This window comes from Peromyscus californicus, unplaced genomic scaffold (genome assembly GCF_007827085.1).
Source record: "Peromyscus californicus insignis strain IS unplaced genomic scaffold, ASM782708v3 Scaffold_18__1_contigs__length_77618521, whole genome shotgun sequence".
NCBI lineage: Eukaryota > Metazoa > Chordata > Mammalia > Rodentia > Cricetidae > Peromyscus > Peromyscus californicus.
This window is the reverse complement of record NW_026294480.1, coordinates 33,152,239-33,170,916: the sequence shown is the minus strand read 5'-3', so window position 1 is coordinate 33,170,916 and position 18,678 is coordinate 33,152,239.

Below are 18,678 nucleotides of genomic sequence, written 5' to 3'. Positions count from 1 at the left end.
CAGGGGGGAAAATTCTTTGTTCATGTGAACTCTACTGGAAAAATCATCTCCAGAAAAACACAGGAAGTGAACTTGTACAATCTATTTTGTTTCTCCAACTCCATGAAAACATTATACCTGCATGAGATTTCCTTAAAACTACACCCTGACAGGCATACTTAACATTATGGAGGCTGACAGAGTGAGTGGCAAGTTTAATTCACCAAGAAGAACTCTGCCTGCCTAGCCTAGCTGATTGAACTTTGTAACAGGAATATATCATTGTGTGCTGAAACATAGCCACTAATAAGAGTGCAAATGTTCTCTTCAGACGTTGTCTTTAACAAAGCTCAGTGTTCTTGTTATAGCTCATCCTCTTCTAAAAACTGCTGCAGCCTAGCTGTAGGAAGTACCTTGTCTCTTACCTCTGTACACAGAGCCCAAACAGTGCTAAAAAGGGAAATGGAACATATGGTAATAGATTCTCTGAAGCTTTGATGCTGTGTTGTAATCAGCAACCAGAGTGAGAGAGGCAATGGCAACCATGAACTCTCCCCCAAGGGCCTCATTAACTTGGCCAATTGTGCTACTGTAAAGGAAAACAGTACCGCCTACTTGAGAGAGGAAATCAGGGTGAACCCTAGGTTTTCCTTAGCTGGAAGAATTTTAAACTGGAAAGAAAAACTGTACAAAAAAAAAAGCTGGAATGAAAAGAATTGAACAGGGGCCCCCATTCCCAAAAGTATCTTTTATAAAAATATATTTCAAAAAAATTTCATTTGTGGATCTCTTGCCTGCATGTATGCCTGTGCACCCTGTGCATGCAGTATCCTTGGAGGCCCTAAGGTGTGAGATCCTCTGGAACTGGAGTTACAGAAGCTTGACACAGTGTGGGTGATGGGAACCAAACCCTGGTCCACTACAATAACAATAAATGGTCTGGAAAGCTGAGCCACCTCTCTAGGGCCACAAAATATCTTTGTTTGTTTGGAAATAATACTGCAGAGTTTTTGAATGTTGACTTAGATCGAATGTTGCAAGTAGAGCATTGGCCATATAGGACCTGAAGATTCTTTGTCTAGTCCTCCCCATGGACAATGAGGTGGTGGGAGGCCATTCTTTGCTCAGGTTTTCCATGATGAGAATGAGGATTACACTTGAATGTTGAAAGTTTGTCTGGATTTCATGTTCTGAAGGATCACCTACAATCCGCCTATTCCTTCATGAGAAGGCAATGGTTTGCAGATATTTTTAAATTTATTTTATTTTGTGGGATTATAATATAATTACATCATTTCTCCTTCCCTTTTCTCATTCCTAATTCTCCCATATACTCATCTTTGCTTTATTTCAAATTCACGGCCTCTTTTTTTTTTTAATGATTATTGTTTTACACAGACAGACAGACAGACAGACAGATGGACAGACCCCCCCACACACAAAGTATAACCTGCTCAGTTTATATAATGCTAATTGTATGTATGTTTTCAGTGCTGGCTATTTGCTGTTGGACAGCCAATTGGTGTGCTCTTCCCTGAGGAAGTCTATTTCTCCTACTCTCAGAATTCCTTAGTTGCCTGTAGTTCTTTGTGTTTAAGGATTGAAGCTTTTTGGGCTCCTCCGCTGACATCACATCAATATTATCATGTCTGTCATCCTTTTTCAACTCAAATTTAGGTAGTTGTGTTGGTGAGACTTTATGGGTGTAGCTTCTAGCGTACTAGGAGACACAGTCTTACAGCAAGCACCTTGTTCCTCTGACTCTCACAATCTTTCTGCCTCTGATGAAGCAGCCTGCTTCCATCTTAGAGCAAAGACAAATTAGACTCAATCTGTTTCTCAAGGATTGGGCTATGCTCCACCTGTGACCTCAACTTCAAATGGTTTTGTATTTTTTGTTCCAGGAAACAGCAACCATGTCTTTGTTTCAAAGGGTTGCTATTACTACCTGTTGTTATGACTGTCTTGTTATGACCACTTGCAATCATGTCTTTTTTTTCAGGATGTCATTATGACTAACTTGCAATGACTATATTCTGCTCCTATAACCCCACCTGTTTTGCCTGTCAAATGCCTTATTTGGAAACTCCCTACCCTTGAGCTATAAAAACATTGTCTTCCTCATATTAAATGCTGACCTCTTGAACTCTGCCATAGGGAGAGTCAGCCTGTGTTCACGAATAAAAGAGCTTGCTTTAATTAATTGCTTGCTTTAATTAATTTAGCCATGATGATTTGGGTTGGTGGTCTTCTCAAATCTTTGGGATTAACATCCCCTCTTCCTTCTTAAAGGTCTCTGAACTTTAGGTATAAGAGTTGTATTGTATATGTATCATTTGAGACTGGGCTCCAAAACTTTACATTTTTATTGGTTGTGGTAATGTAGACTTTTCTTTTTTCAAATCCAAGAGTGATTTTATGAACACTACCCAGACAGTGTTCTTCTGTGATATGCCAACTGAAATAAGTTATGAAAATATTGAATATTGCATAGTATTCTTATTTTTGCCAATTATTTTATACACAAGAGCCTCCATCTACCTGTATTCATTATTACTTACTTATTTGTATTTTCAGCTTAAAAAATCATTTTTATAACTACATCTAATCTCTCTGTCAGCTTGAAAGCTGCTTCATTTTACAGTTTTCCTTTGATAATAATATCAATTATTATTAACAGGCAGTTGCTATTTATTCTGAACGTACTTTACACTTTAAATATTTCATTGCAATTAGTTACCCAAAGTATTTGACTTGTTCTGACCTTTCTGTCCTTTTCCATTGCTCAATATGTTTGTCCTAATGCCACTAATTCATTGCTTTCATTAAAATATCTTTATGGTGTTTTACATTACTGTTTTTGCTATATAAACTTGGGGTATTTGTAGTTCTGTGTCAATTAAAGGGTTGTGTTTTCAATTTCCATTAAAAATAACATTGAAGTTTTTAGAGATATACTAAATCTGTAGATTGCTTTGGGAATTTTCACAAGATTAAATCTTCTAATTCATGAACATCAGATATCTATTTGTATTTTAATCTTTTTATCTATAAGTTTTTAAAAAATAATTTTCAGAGTATGGCTTTTTCAGTCCTTCACATAATTTAATTTTGTTTTTGTTGTAACTTGGATGACTTTCTTAATTTTCTATCTGGATAGTTCATTATTAATATAAATGCTATTGAACTTTGTATGTTGATATAGTATTTTGCAGTTTTACTGAGTCAACTTGTTCATCTTATCATGTTTGCAGTGGAATGTTTAAGGTTTTTTTGTATATAAGATAATTAATGGTTAATTAGCTTTGACCAAGATGTTAAGAGCACATAACAGGGAAAAGAAAGTATCTTCAACAAATGATGTAGGGAAAATAGGATTTCAACATGCAACAGAATAAAATTTGATTATTATCTCATACCACAGATTAAAAGAAACTAAAAGTAAATTAAAGAGTTACATGTAAACCTTGAAACTGCAACACATCTAAAAGAAGAAAATTGTATACTGTTGGTATATAATTATGCAATGATTTTTAAAAATACAACCTTACCCCAAAAAAGAGGCCAAAATAGACACAAAGGACTTCATCAAACTAAAACAAACAAACAAACAAATACCAAATTAAAATAAGAAATAATTGACAGAGTGAAAAGACAATCCCTGGAATATGAGGAAATGTTTACATACTATGGTAGTTTGAATATGAAATGTCTCCCATTAGCTCCTGTATTTCAACACTAGGTCCCTAACTGGTGGCACTGTTTGGGAAGGCTATAAAACCTTTAGGAGGTGGAGCTGTGATGGAGGAAGTACATCACTGGAGGTGGACCTTGAGGCTTCATAGTCGAGCCCCATGTCCTATTCCTGCTCCCTTTGCTGTGTCTTTACTACTACAACAGACTGTATTCTCTCTAGGAATTATAACCCAAATAAATATTTTCATCCTTAAGTCACTTTCATTGGGCTATTTTATCAAGCAATAGAAAAGTAACTAAGACACATCTATACATTTCATAAGGAGTTAAAAATTCAAATATGTAAAGAAAACAAATGCCTTGATGACAAAACAAAAAAAATCAAGTAACTGAATTTAAAAATGAGAAAAGGATTTGTGGTGATATTGTGTTCCCCAAAATATTGTGCACCCTAATAAACTTATCTGAGGTCAGAGAACAGAATAGCCACTATATATAGAAGCCAGAAAATGGTGGCACACATGCCTTTAATCCTAGCATTCTAGAGACAGAGATCCCTCTGGATCTCTGTGAGTTCAAAGCCACACTGGAAACAGCTAGGCGTGGTAACAAGAGCCTTTAATCCCAGGAAGTGATGGCAGGAAGCAGAAAGGTATTTAAGGCATGATGATGAGGAACTAGATCCTGATTAAGCTTTTAGGCTTTTGAGCAGCAGTTCAGCTGAGATTCATTCTGGATGAGGACTCAGAGGCTTCCATTCTGAGGAAACAGGATCAGCTGAGGAATTGGCAAGGTGAGGTGGCTATGGCTTGTTCTGCTTCTCTGATCGTCCAGGATTTACCCTAATACCTGGTTCCCAGGTTTAATTTTATTAATAAGACCTTTTAAGATTTGTGCTACAAGGAACCAAACAGATATTTCTCAAATGAAGACATACAAACAGTCAACAATTACTTGAAAATGCTACATGAAAAAAATGCTAAGCTTCCTTAGTCTTTGGGGAAATGAGGATTAAATTCATAATTAGATATCATGTCACACCTATTAGAACAGCTTTCATTAGAAAGGCAAAAGATAAAAGAATATTTACTGACAAATACTCAGAAGGAAAGAAATGCTTGTCTCCTGTTGATGACACTGTAAATCAGCACAACCATTATAAAAACAGTATAGAGGGTTATCAAAAATTATATAGCAAAGCCAGGTGGTGGTGGTACACACCTTTAATACCAGCACTTGGGAGGCAGAGCCAGGCAGTTCTCTGTGAGTTCGAAGCCAGCCTGGGCTACCAAGTGAGTTCCAGGAAAGGCGCAAAGCTACACAGAGAAGCCCTGTTTCGAAAAACCAAAAAAAAAAAAAAAATTATATAGCAGTACCATATACTCTAATAATTATATTTCTAATATGTATCTAAAATTTGTAGTCAATATGTTGAGAGTATGTCTGTGACATGTATATTCATTCCAATATCTTTATAATAGTTAATTGGCGTAAGTGTCCATCATTGAAAGCATATATAAAACAGAATGTAACATACATCAACAATGTTTTGAACCTAAACAGACAAGGAAATCCTGATATCTACTTGAACAAGAGGATACTGTGTTAAATTACATAAGCCAGGCACAGAAATACAAATACCATACGTCGTTATCTGTATGTGGATTCTAAGGGCATTTGGATTTGTAGAACTCAGTAGTTACACTCATGGTTGACATCAGTAGAAAACCAGGTACAGCTGTGCTCATCTCTAATTGTGGTACCGTGAAGGTTAAAGTGGGAAGATGGGAGTTCCAGGCCACCTTGATTATTACTCTTACTCAGTGATACTTTCTCAAAAAGATAATGATAAGAAGAAGAAGAAGAAGAAGAAGAAGAAGAAGAAGAAGAAGAAGAAGAAGAAGAAGAAGAAGAAGAAGAAAAACAAGAACAAGAACAAGAAGAAGAACAAGAACAAGAAGAACAAGAAGAAGAACAAGAACAAGAAGAAGAAGAAGAACAAGAAGAAGAAGAAGAAGAAGAAGAAGAAGAAGAAGAAGAAGAAGAAGAAGAAGAAGAAGAGGAAGAGGAAGAAGAAGAAGAAGAGGAAGAAGAAGAAGAGGAAGAAGAAGAAGAAAAAGAAGAAGAACAAGAAGAAGAACAAGAAGAACAAGAACAAGAACAAGAACAAGAAGAACAAGAAGAAGAACAAGAACAAGAACAAGAAGAAGAACAAGAACAAGAAGAAGAAGAGGAGGAGGAGGAGGAGGAGGAGGAGGAGGAGGAAGAAGAAGAAGAAGAAGAAGAAGAAGAAGAAGAAGAAAAAGAAGAACAAGAAGAACAAGAACAAGAACAAGAAGAACAAGAACAAGAACAAGAACAAGAACAAGAACAAGAACAAGAACAAGAAGAACAAGAAGAAGCAGCCACATCAGCAGCATCACCATCAGCTACACTAGCACCAGCACCACCTGGGAGTAGAAAGTTGGGAATGTAAAATTTTCGGTTGTATTGTGTGACTCTAGGCAACTGTACCTGCCATTGAAGCTAGCCACCCAGCTTTAACATACTCTGGCCTAGAACTGTGGCCTTTGACTTCCCATTGGACATGTCAGGTTGAAAGAGTCCTGGGTTGGATGAACAATCTCCACCCACAGTATACTTTCATTTAGGATAGATATGTAGAGATTCCGAGACTCCAAATGTCTGAGGACACAGTATTTTTTTTTTACCTGCACGGTTTCATCATTTATGTCTTCTGTGAACTATGACTCAAACTTCAAAGCAGAAATGCACTAGCACAGTGTTTGGATTTCTATCATTTTCCCCCCAGTAGGAACTTCAGTTTAGCATAAGTTTTGTGTCATTTGCCATTGAATGAGTCCAGATGGACTCCTTTGTCTGTCCTTCCCTACTCCCATTGTCTTTTAGTTACTTTTGTACTTCATGACTTACATGGTGGGTCCAGTCATTCAGATCAGCCTCTTCTACTTCATAAAAATCTCATCCTTACATCAGGCTCAGCAAAGCCACTAGAGGCCCCATGCCAGTCCAGAGGTCCCTGCTGAATCATGCTTTTTAAAAAATTTCTTGCAAACACATCTGATGAGCAATGTCGTTCTGTATGCTGTGAATGTGTTGCTCTGATTGGTTGATTAATAAAGCTGTTTGGCCAATGGTGAGGCAGAAAAAGGTTAGGCGGGACATTCCAACAAGAGAGAGGAAGGAGAAAGGCAGAACAGAGGAGATGCAGGTGGGAGAGATTCCACAGGACTGGAGAAAACTTCTGGCTACACACACATCCCTATCTGGACAAGTGAAGTGGACATCAAACATCACCACTCATCCCCAATTCCTCACTTACACAGTCGGGTTCCTCCCTCTTTTTTCTTGCTGTTTCTGATATTCATAAGAACCTCAGTCAGTGATGACCAAGGGTCACTAGTGGCTCATATGAGCCAGTCTATCAGAAACTAATTTCCCTCATATTGTCTATGTGGCCTTTGTTTCAAGGAGGGATAGGTAACTATTTAACTTTATCTGTTTCTAGAGCACACAGATTGATTTTGTTGACTACCATGTTCCACAGTCTCTTGAGCCAGGCTCTTATTTCCTTGTCATAAGGTAAAAGGTTGCTTACAGAAGCACAGGTGACTCAAATGTAGGCACACCACTAAAAAGCCCCCCAGAATAAGGGGATACTAATGAAATTTGCTTCAAAGAATATCCTTACATAACATGCATGCAACACAGTGAATGGGAGAGTTCCTTCTCCCAGTATTTATTTATTCATATGTAGCTTACTGGAGGGACCCTGTGCATCTTTTAAGTTTCAGGAGCTTCCTGAATTTTGTAAGATTTATCTACTTTCTGAGTTTTATGAACATTGCTCATACCTTCAAGGGAAAATGTGGATGCTTCAGTTTGGAAAATGTAGCCCCACAACAAATAGTCAGGAATAACTTGTTTTTAAAACTTATATACAGTAGAGTAACTATAGTTAATAGCAATGAATTGTATATACCCAAATGCATACTAGTGTAACTTTAAAATATTTCAATGCAAAAATGGTAGGTAAGCAAAGTGCTGATGAATTAACTAGTCTAACTCAATCATTCTATATCATATATGTAGATATTAAACATGACATTGTTTCCTATAATTGTATTGAACCACTTCCCAACTTAAAATGGCATGAACTGAAATCTAAGTCTTTGGTGCATTACTATTCACATTTTATAAATGAGGAAACTGGAACTACTAGAAGCTCCAAGTCATATAACACCCTAGACTAGATTCCTTTATTTTTATTTTTTTAAATTTTGTAATTAATTTAATTTTACATACCAGCCATGGATTCCCCTGTCCTCCCTCCTCCCCCCCCCACCTCCCTCCAATCCACCCCCCATTCCCATCTCCTCCAGGGCAAGGACTCCCCTGGGAATTCAGTTCATCCTGGTAGATTCAGTCAAGGCAGGTTCAGTCCCCTCCTCCCTTCACCCAGGCTGAGCAAAGTGTCCCAGCATAGGCCCCAGGCTCCAGAAAGCCAGTTCATGCACTAAGGACAGGTCCCGGTTTCACTGCCGGTTGTGGTGGCACACGCTGGTAGAATTTGCTGAAGGAGGCAGAGGCAAGAAGATCACGAGTTCGAGGCCAGCCTGGGCTAGACTAGATTCTTAAGCATCTTCCTGACTTTGAAATTTGTGGTCCTTACATCATATCATGATTGTCTGTGTTTGCATGGCTACCGGACTACTTCAAGATCTTAGATAACTGTATTATAAATCACCCAGTGATGCTCTTTTCAAAGCTATAAAGTGATACAGAAAGTATGGCAAATATTGAAAATATTGGCAAGCATCAAACTGGCAGCTAATTGGTTAGGACATACAAAACAGTGGTTGGGAAGCCACGGGATGTGCATTCTACCCTTATTTCAGTGGCTGAAAAGTGTAACATTGTGAGAAAATCATGAACCAATTTGTTCCCCTAAGCCCTGCAAAAATCCATTGAATTTTTTTACAAATTTTCTGACTACTTTTGAGGAGGAGTAAAAAGTATATATTTAATTTTATCATGGAAAAGTTGAGCTTTGCATAAGATGTTTGATTTTGCAATGCCACTTGAAGCTTTACAGCATTCACTAACAACCCAGGTGTACGTAATTCAGATGGATATCCATCTCTAAATGACAATAGAGTTTCTCTGGTAGACTGCAGGTTGACTAGAGGGAAGGCCACAGGAATCAATGATGGAGACAGATTCTGTACCCTAACCAAGATCCCAAGAACTTTCTATGGCAGTATCATAGAATTAACAGATTGTATGAGTCTATAAAAACATATGGAGAGAAATCTGTAAACTAACTAAATCATTTTCCCCTTGCAGTTCATGCTTGAATTCAGCTCCACAGCAAAGTCCCATACACATATTCTGCTTTATTCCCTTCCCCATGAGGAGGGGATTATTACTGTTGATTATAGAACAACCACTCTTGCTATAGAACACTGATAAGCACAGGCCTTCATGTTGATGGCTGCCATTCCTTGAGCCCTGGTCAAACTCAACATAATACACTTTGTCCCAAACTAGTTTCCTCTCCCACATCAGGACTGCTGTGTTCTGTAAAATGCTAAACTATACAATAAATATCCACTTACTAACAAATAGGTGAAACCTGAGATTGCATCAGGAGCAAGCATTGTAATGCTGACACTTTTTCTGTAGGATATTTTTCTAAGCCAAACACTTAAACTTTTATGCAGGGTTCTGGTGACGGTACAACACAAGCCAGTTTTACAGCAGTACCTGCCAAGGTGAGATGCAGAGCAAGGCTGTTTTTTTCTTGTTCAGGCATCTCCAGCAGATGTCTTGATGTAAACCACCTAAAGCTTCACACTTAATGATGTCTGTACCATCCGTCTAGCACACCTAATTCCATATTCTGCACATCTTGGCTTCTGGATATTTATTTTCAATTGCTCTCATCAAAACCTTCTCTCACCCCTGATACTTCCTATTGCTTTGACACCTCAAAACCAACCTGTCAACAAATCAAGGAACTCTACCTTCAAAAACTAACTAGAAATAGCTTGTTACCCTCATTGTCTCTCACCTGGATGATTCCAGTAGGTTTTTAAGCTGGACCACTACTTCCCTGGTACTTTATAGTCTGTTTACAGCAGTTTGCAAAAAGGTCTTGTTAAAAATATAAGCCAAGTTCTTTGTCAAAAATCAGGTGTTCACAGGTGTTTGGATTAATGTCAGAGTCTTCAATTTGATTTCATTGATTTATGTGTCTGTTTTTATGCCAAAACCAAGATGTTTTTGTTACTATAGCTCTACAGTAGAGCTTGGGGTCAGAGATGGTGATGCCTCTGCAATACTCACTCATAAGTGGATACTAGATGTAAAGCAAAGGATAACCAGACCACAACCCACAGCTCCAGAGAAGCTTGGTAACAAAGAGGACCCTAAGAGGGACCCGTGGATTGCCTTGGGAAGGGAAAATAGGTGAGATCTCCATGAGTAAATTGGGGACAAGAGGGGCAATCGAGGGGAAGAGATGGGGGATGAGAACATAAGGGAATGGGATGGTAGAGCTAGGAGAGGGACAGAGTGGGAGAGCCATGAAAGAGGTATCTTGATAGAGGGAGACATTATGGGGTTAGAGAGAAGCCTGGTGCTAGGGAAATTCCCAGGAATCCACAAAGATGACTCCAGATTAGACTATTATCGATAGTGGAGAGAGTGCCTGAACTGGCCTACCCCGGTAATCAGATTGGTGAATATCCTGTTATCATAGAGCCTTCATCCAGTAACTGATGGAACAGATGCAGAGATCCACAGCCAGGCACCAGGCCGAAAGTATCAGACTCCAGTTGGAGAGAGGGAAGAGGGGTTGTCTGATCAAGGGTGGTCAAGATCCATGAAGGGGAAATCTGCAGGGACAACTGAACCAAGTTTGCAGGAACTCACGAACTTTAGACCGACAGCTGCGGAACCTGCCTGGGATTGGAGTAGACCCTCTGCATATGGGAAACAGTTCTGTAGCTGGGTCTGTTTGAGGGGCCTCTGGCAATGTAATCAGGATATATCCCTGGTGCATGAGCTGGCTTTCTGGAGCCCATTACCTATAGTGGGACACCTTGCTGACCCTTGATGTGGGGGAGATGGGCTTGGTCCTGCCTCAACTGAATGTGCCAGACTTTGCTGACTCCCCATGGGAGGGCTTACCCTTTTGGAGGAGAGGATGGTGGGATAGCTCAGGCAGGGCAAGTAGAGGAGGAGCGGGAGGAGGGCTGAGAGAGGGATCTGTGGTTGGTATGCAAAATGAATAAAAATTATTTCTTAAATTAAAATAAAATACAAGTCAGGTTATGACATCCTCTGAGCAGCACTTCCAAAAGCTTCCCATTTCATATGGAGTAGAAGGCAAACTCTTCATAATCTCATCCTTCTTTTACTTCTTAGAATTCGTCTCCTGCTACTTCACTCCTTGTTTGCTCTGCCTCTGTCATTGGAATATCTTTGAAGTTCTCTGAATATCTATGGTATGTTCCACAGAGCCTTTGAACCCGCTCTTGTCCCGCATCCACAAGCGGTTTGCTTGTATTCAGATCCTAGCATGAATGTCTCCTTTTCAATCAGGATGACATGGCTACTTTTATGCCAAATATGACCTCTCCACTTTCTATCTGCATCCATTCTCTGCTTCATTTTCTTGTGGAGTTTATTATGGGTTGGGTTACTTCCTCATAAAGGGTTGTTGACATCTTAAGCCTGTAGTACCTATAAATGTGATATTATTTGAAAATAGGGGATTTTTTCTTAGATCTAATCAAGTTGACTTGAGGTTATTATGGTGGGCTCTAATCCAAAATTGCATTTTGAAATAGGAGAAAAAAATAAGGTGGAAGCAAAACACACAAAAAGATTATTATATGAAAGCAGAAATCAAGGCTGGAGTATTCTAGTTGCAAAACTAGGGCCACTGAGGAATTCATAAACCACTGGAAGCTTTGAGAACAAGAGGTGGATTCCCATTAAGACTTCAAGAGGAAGCAGGAGCCTTTGACACTTTATCTTGGACTTCCAGCCTACACATGAAGAAAGAATAACTCTTTGTTATTTTAACCTACTGAGTGTGTAGTGTTTGTCATGGAGACTTACGAGACTAATCTTACTACCTGCTATCCCACAGTATTTTTATTTATTACCTGTATCTATTGTTTGTCTCCCCAACATTGTAATGAAAACCCAAGAGGGTACTCAGTAGTTCTGCTTCTTCATGCCACACTGTTTTGAACTCTGCTGTGTTCTATGTATTCTGACTTGTGTCTGCAGGTTAATTGGTCTTAAGTCTTGCAAACTAGTCTCTAGAATATCAGGACTGAACAAAACCTTCTTATTAAACAAGAAACACAGAACCAATGCAAAGAAGAAAGCCAAGAGGTCAGAGCTAAGAGCTAAAACCTTACCCTTCCTCCTGCAGTGGTCCTACCTCTCCGAACCAGAGCTACCCCTGTGTTAAAGTCTTTATATAGAGTTCCTGTTCTGCCTTCTCATTGGTTGTAAACCCAACCACATGACTGCCTCGTCACTGCCTGTCTGTATAGGCCTCCAGGTTTTCCATGATTGATATTGAGATTAAAGGCATGTGTATCCAATAATGGCTGTATCCCTGAACACACAGAGACTCACCCAGCTCTGCCTACCAAGTGCTGGAATTACAAGCGTACGCCACCACTGCCCTGCTTTCCTATGGCTTGCTAATAGCTCTGACCCCCGGGCAATTTTATTTATTAACATACAAATAACATTTTAATACAAATAAAATATCACCATATTTCCCCTTTTCTATTCTAATAAAAAAAAGGGGGGGAAGTGCTGTGGGATGTTCTGTATGGCAAATGTGTTGCTGATTAGTCAATAAATAAAACACTGATTGGCCATTGGCTAGGCAGGAAGTGTAGGCGGGACAAGGAGGAGATTAAAGCTGGGAAGTGGAAGGCTGAGTCAGAGAGACACTGCCAGCCGCCATGATGAGAAACAGCATGTGAAGATGCCGGTAAGCCACGAGCCACGTGGCAAGGTATAGATTAATGGAAATGGATTAATTTAAGCTGTAAGAACAGTTAGCAAGAAGCCTGCCACAGCCATACAGTTTGTAACCAATATAAGTCTCTGTGTTTACTTGGTTAGGTCTGACGGCTGTGGGACTGGCGGGTGACAGAGATTTGTCCTGACTGTGGGCCAGGCAGGAAAACTCTAACTACACCAGATGTGTGAATTTTGCTCTGTTTGTAAATTTATTTTTTATTCTTCTTGCATGCAATACATCCCGACTGTAGTTCCTCCCCACACTCCTCCTAGTGCCTCACCCACCTTGCTTCTCTCCCAGATCAACTCTTTCTCTGCTTCCCTTCAGAGAAGTGCAGCTCTCCCAGGGATATCAACCGAGCATGACATAACAAGTTACAATAAGACCAGGCATAAACCTTCATATCAGAGCTGGGGGAGGCAATCCAATTTGCTCTTTTCCAAAGATAATTGATGAGTATATTGGGATTAGGTCAATCAACAATCCCTGGGGACTGTGTGGACTGTAGTACTATTGAACAAGACATAGTCACTTGGGCTCCATGTAATTCTGATGATACACTATGGCCATGTGGTGAAAATATTAAGAACAAACCTGAATATTATATGAAGAAAATACTGGTGGACCAATTGGAAAAAGAAGAAATATACTCAGTATAGAGAAATCAGGACTATTATGAAGATATTTCTGTCAAAATTTACTTACTTTTATTTCTTTCCCATACTGTCAACTTAAATAGCTTTTAATTACTTCCCAGCTTTCAAAATGACTCAATAACACTATGCCCCAAAGATAAAAATGTATTATCTTTGAAACACAATATTCTATGTATTATTGAATTCTGAAGCTAACCATGTTAGAAAAAGCAATGTACAAAATGTTCCCTAGAATGCTTTAGAGCATTTGAAATGACACAGAAGGAAATGTCCATCACCCTGGAGATGCTTTCTATCTTGTTTCTAGCCTATAAATGTAAGTGCAAAATGTTAGAGGGATAAAAATGTAGGGAAACAAAACAATAACAAAATAAGAACTCCTCAGGCAACATACTGTGTTGACTGGAGATATGTACATAGTTCCAAGACTCTGCAGGTATGAATGGTCACTAACCAGAAATCCTGAAGTTTCTAGCAATAATGAATACCTCCAAGTGTTGTTACTTATGTAAATGAGATACACTTGAAAAATAGCCCAAAGATCTGCAAATGATTGCCATTATTGATATGTCTCCAGAAGCAATTGTTACCTCTAAGAGAGATATACTTTGACCTGGTGTCAAGAACATCCAGTAAGAGAAAGGTTAAGCTCAGGGCTGCTCAGCTGCTCAGTCTCTTTCCAAAAAATATGTGAGTATGCCTGTTGACAGTAGCTATTACTGTGGGAAAGGATTCATTCACAGCCTTCCTGATTAACAGCTGCATCACTTCTCATTATTATCCTTTCATCTTACACAACTGTATATAATCTAATGATCCTTTCTCTAAAATAGCATCTTTGATGATGGGATTTTCAAAGTGCTTCTTAGTCATTCAATAATTAGGCGGATTCACCCATTTTTCTAGAGCCAATCACTGAGATCTTCAATAGTTGGGGTAAATAAAAAAAATCTTCTACTGAAACAGTAATTTTCTAGAGAAGACTGAGGGGTAGCCTCAAAATTTTGATGGATCTTATGGAGGCTGGAAAATGATTTTCTTGGCATTAAACTTATTACTGTTGCTTTTCTTAATCTGTTTCTTTGAAAGTTCCCTTTAAAAATACTTTCAAGGAATGCTTGAATGGCCAAGACTCTGGCATGGCAATTGAACCCTCTTAGAAGGTTAATTATCTTCCTCTCTAATGTATCATGAATTCTTTCTCCAGAACTACTTTCATTTTATATGTCATACCATGATGCAGTTATCCAGCTGAGCATTTAGTTTTCTTTTTAAGTCTGAAGGGCTGGCTATTAAAACTACCTTTTTAAAGGAAAACACCAACTTGTCAATGAAACAGAAACTTGATTAGATCTAAGATTTAGTCTACAGGCTGAACAGGAAGATTGGCTGTTAGCAAACACTAAGGGACTTTCGTGAAGGCATGACAGAGTGACAACATAGCTCTGGAGACTGTGCTGGTAGATTCTGGTGTGAGGCTCAAACCTGAATTTCCTTTGTCATTATGGAAGATGATGAGAAAGAAAATGTACTACTTTGACATGCACAGTAGCTAACAAAGTGACTTCTTTGGAGCTGTGAAAATTTTGTGTGTGTGTGTGTGTGTGTGTGTGTGTGTGTGTGTGTGTGTGTAGGTGTATTTTCTTCAGAATGCCCATTTCCCTCTGCAGGAAATCTACACCCTATGACAATGTAACATGTCACAAATACAAATGTTACTTTAAATGTCTGTCCTTTGTGGTACACACCATAACCTTCTTACTGTATTTCATATAATTTTAGAGTATTTGTTGTCTGCATATCCCATTGGGACATGAATTCTATGAGAGGAGACACTTGAAATGGTGACTGCACTATCCCTAGTCCATGCTTATTGAGTGAAAGTTGAATACCTTTGAAGGAGATGCTAAGAAGGCAGGATGAATAGCAGACGGTATAAAATAATAAAAGAGTTAAGTCTACTGAGTCTTGGAATGACTGAGCCTAGTTTCAAAGAATTTGAAAAAACTCTGATTCTTAAAAAATTCACTTTCTTCCATTGTGGTAATGCAAAGCAGGAATAAATGGCCCTGAGGTCTTGAACTTGGCCAACAGTTTAAAGTCTCTCCCACAGCAGAGCTACATCCTATTGTCTGCACTGTTTCTGTCTCACGAAGGCATGACAGAGAAGATTCGAGACAGGTGAGCATGAGGGAGGAAAGGAATGATGGAGACTGAATATGTTGGGATGCAGGGGGCTTGTGATGAATGGTAAGTGTGGGGACTTTTCTTCCCTTTGACTATAGCTGGCAACAGCCTGATACATTGGCAAGTGAATATTCCTCCTGAGTTTTACAATATCTACCCTTCATTCTCACTTCCAAACCTTAGTGGAGCATCCTTCTTTCACTGCCCCTATTTCTATGCTGCATTCATGAACGAGACAGCAGATAACTCACACTCCTTCTGGCAGAAGCAATAGCATTGGGTTAGGAGCCATGGGACAAGGAAGCAAAGATATGATGTTCTCACAGATATTGACTGAGACTCCCAAGATCATTCACTAAGGGTTTGGCATTTTTGTTTGGTTTTGGGAATAATAAATACAGAAGGAGGTCTGAATGCATTTTAAAGGTACGTTTTGCTGTCTCTGCTTGCTTTCAATAACAATTGTTTATCATTAGTTCCTGCTTTAAAGAATCACCCTGTTCTGATATTTTGATGATAGCTGCCAGTTTTGATCCTGAATGCTCAAGGCTCAGCTATACATGCTATATATATACGATTTATTTAACATTATCAACAGTGAAGGTAAATATTAGTATTAGATCCATTTTACAGGTAAGAAAACTGAAATTAAGTGCAAGAAAATTGCCTAGCATGAAAATTATGATCGCAATATATGCTTTTAGTGGTATAAAGAATAGAAGTATATGATTATCTCAATTGATGCAGAAAAGCATTTGAAAAATTCACTACTATCCCATGGTTAAAATAAAATTCTACAATCTGGAAATAGGAAGAAACTTCCTCGAAATAATAAATGCTATTTATTAAAACCCCCAATTATATCACACTCAATAAGAAAGTCCTGAAAGTTTTTCATCCTTTAGGATGAAGAATAAAGTGATAGTCATAGCAACTAGACAATTAAAATATGACAACTGAAAGTGAAACAACAGACCAGCCAGGTCGGGAGAGAAGAAACAAAGCAACCTTTGTTCACATGTTACATGATCTTCTATGTAAAAAATCCTAAAACACACACAGAGAAACACGCGTGTACAGACACACACACTCTTTCTCTTTCTCTCTCTCACAGACACACATCATGTTATGACCAATGACACAGTAATTCGCTAAAGTTGTAGGCTGAAAACTTAGTTGTATTACCTATATAACTAACAATGACCAATTAAATATCAATTAAGAGAACTCTTCCATGTATAATTTCAAGAAGAACAAAACATTTAGGATTAGATTTTTACCAAAGTGACAAAGACTTACATATTGAAAATTATTAAACATTTCTGGAGTGTAATTATATTGAGTATAAATAAAGGAAACCCTATGTTTTTGTATTAGTTTTAATATTGTTAAAATGTCTATTCAACCCAAAGTGTTACACAGATTCAGTTCAATCCATATCAAGATCACAATGGTGTGTTTGGACTAGAAAAATCAACCTAAAACGTGTATGAAATCTTGAAAGTCTAAATAATCCTAAGAATCCTTTTAAAAGGAGTATGACACTTGCTGCGCTCTTCCTGGCTTCAACTGGGACTGCAAGAAAGTGAAAAATAACAAACACATGGGCACACAGAAAAGCTGGTTTAGGTGGACTGGGCTCTGATGGAGATATTCATATGTAAAAGAATGAAGTTAGACCTTTAATCCATACTACATACAAAAAATAATGTTGGATCTAAGATCTAAGTGAAGAGGTAAATGACAAAACTCTTAGAGGAAATAATAGTATTGGGTTTGGTGATGATTTCTTGGTGTCTTACTCAGTGTCCTATCGCTGTGAAGAGACACCATGATTACTTAGGGTTTCTATTGCTGTGATGAAACATCATGATCAAAAGCAAGTTGGAGAGGAAAGGGTTTATTCAGCTTACACTTCTACATCACTGTTCATCACTGAAGGAAGTCAGGACAGTAACTCAAGCAGGGTAGGAACCTAGAGACAGGAGCTGATGCAGAGGCCATGGAGGAGTACTGCTTACTAGTTTGCTTATCATGGCTTGCTCACCTTGCTTTCTTACATAACTCAGGACCACCATCCCTAGGATGGCACACCCACAATGGGCACTTCTGGGCCCTTCCCCATTGATCACTAATTAAGAAAATGCCCTATAGATGGATCTTATGAAGATATTTTTCTCAAGTGAGGTTTCCTTCTTTCATGTATTTCTAGCTTGTGTCAAGTTGACACGACACTATCCAGGACACTTGGATATGGTATAAAAAGCAGCAGGGTAGCTCTCCATTTCTCTGAAAACAAAAGTCAAAGTCCGTAAAGTGGCCTGTGTGATTTGCCTGCTCCTTCATCACCATTCTCTCTTAGTGTTCCCCCTTCTTTCCTTCCCATGGGCAGCACTGTCTTCAGTGTGCCAGAAATCCCCTCCCTGGGACAGTCTTTACCACAGATCTGCATAGCTCACCCTTTATCACCTTCAAAACTTCAAAGCTTCAAAGTCTTATATGCTTCCTAGTGAGGCTTACTCTAAATACCCTTACTGAAATAGAACATGACCTCAGGGCTTAGCATAGTTATTAGTGAATAGTAACTTCTTGAAAGTTAGTAGCAATAGATATTTAATGATACTTACAGAACTAAAATGATAAAAAATAGTAATGTACTAGCACAAAAGCAGACATGTAGACACAAAAACAATGTGAGTACATGTTGCTGTAGCCATCTTACACTGGACAGATGCCCAAAACAAACACTGAAGATCAAATAGCATCTTTAACAAAGAGTTCTGGGAAAGCAGGATGTCCACATGTAGAAGAATGAAATCAAGCCCACATTTGTCACTTCGCACAAAAATGAACTCCAAATGGATCAGGGGCTTCAATGTGAAACCTGAAACATTGAAACTTCTAGGAGAAAATATAGGCAGTTCTCTATAAGATATAGGTGTAGGAAAGGATGTTCTGAACAGGACTTCATTTTCCCAGGAATTAAGGCCAATCATTGACAAGTGGGACATCATAATATTAAAACGCTTTTGTACAACTAAGGGAACAACTAAGAAAGGGAGGGAATCTTTGCTAGCC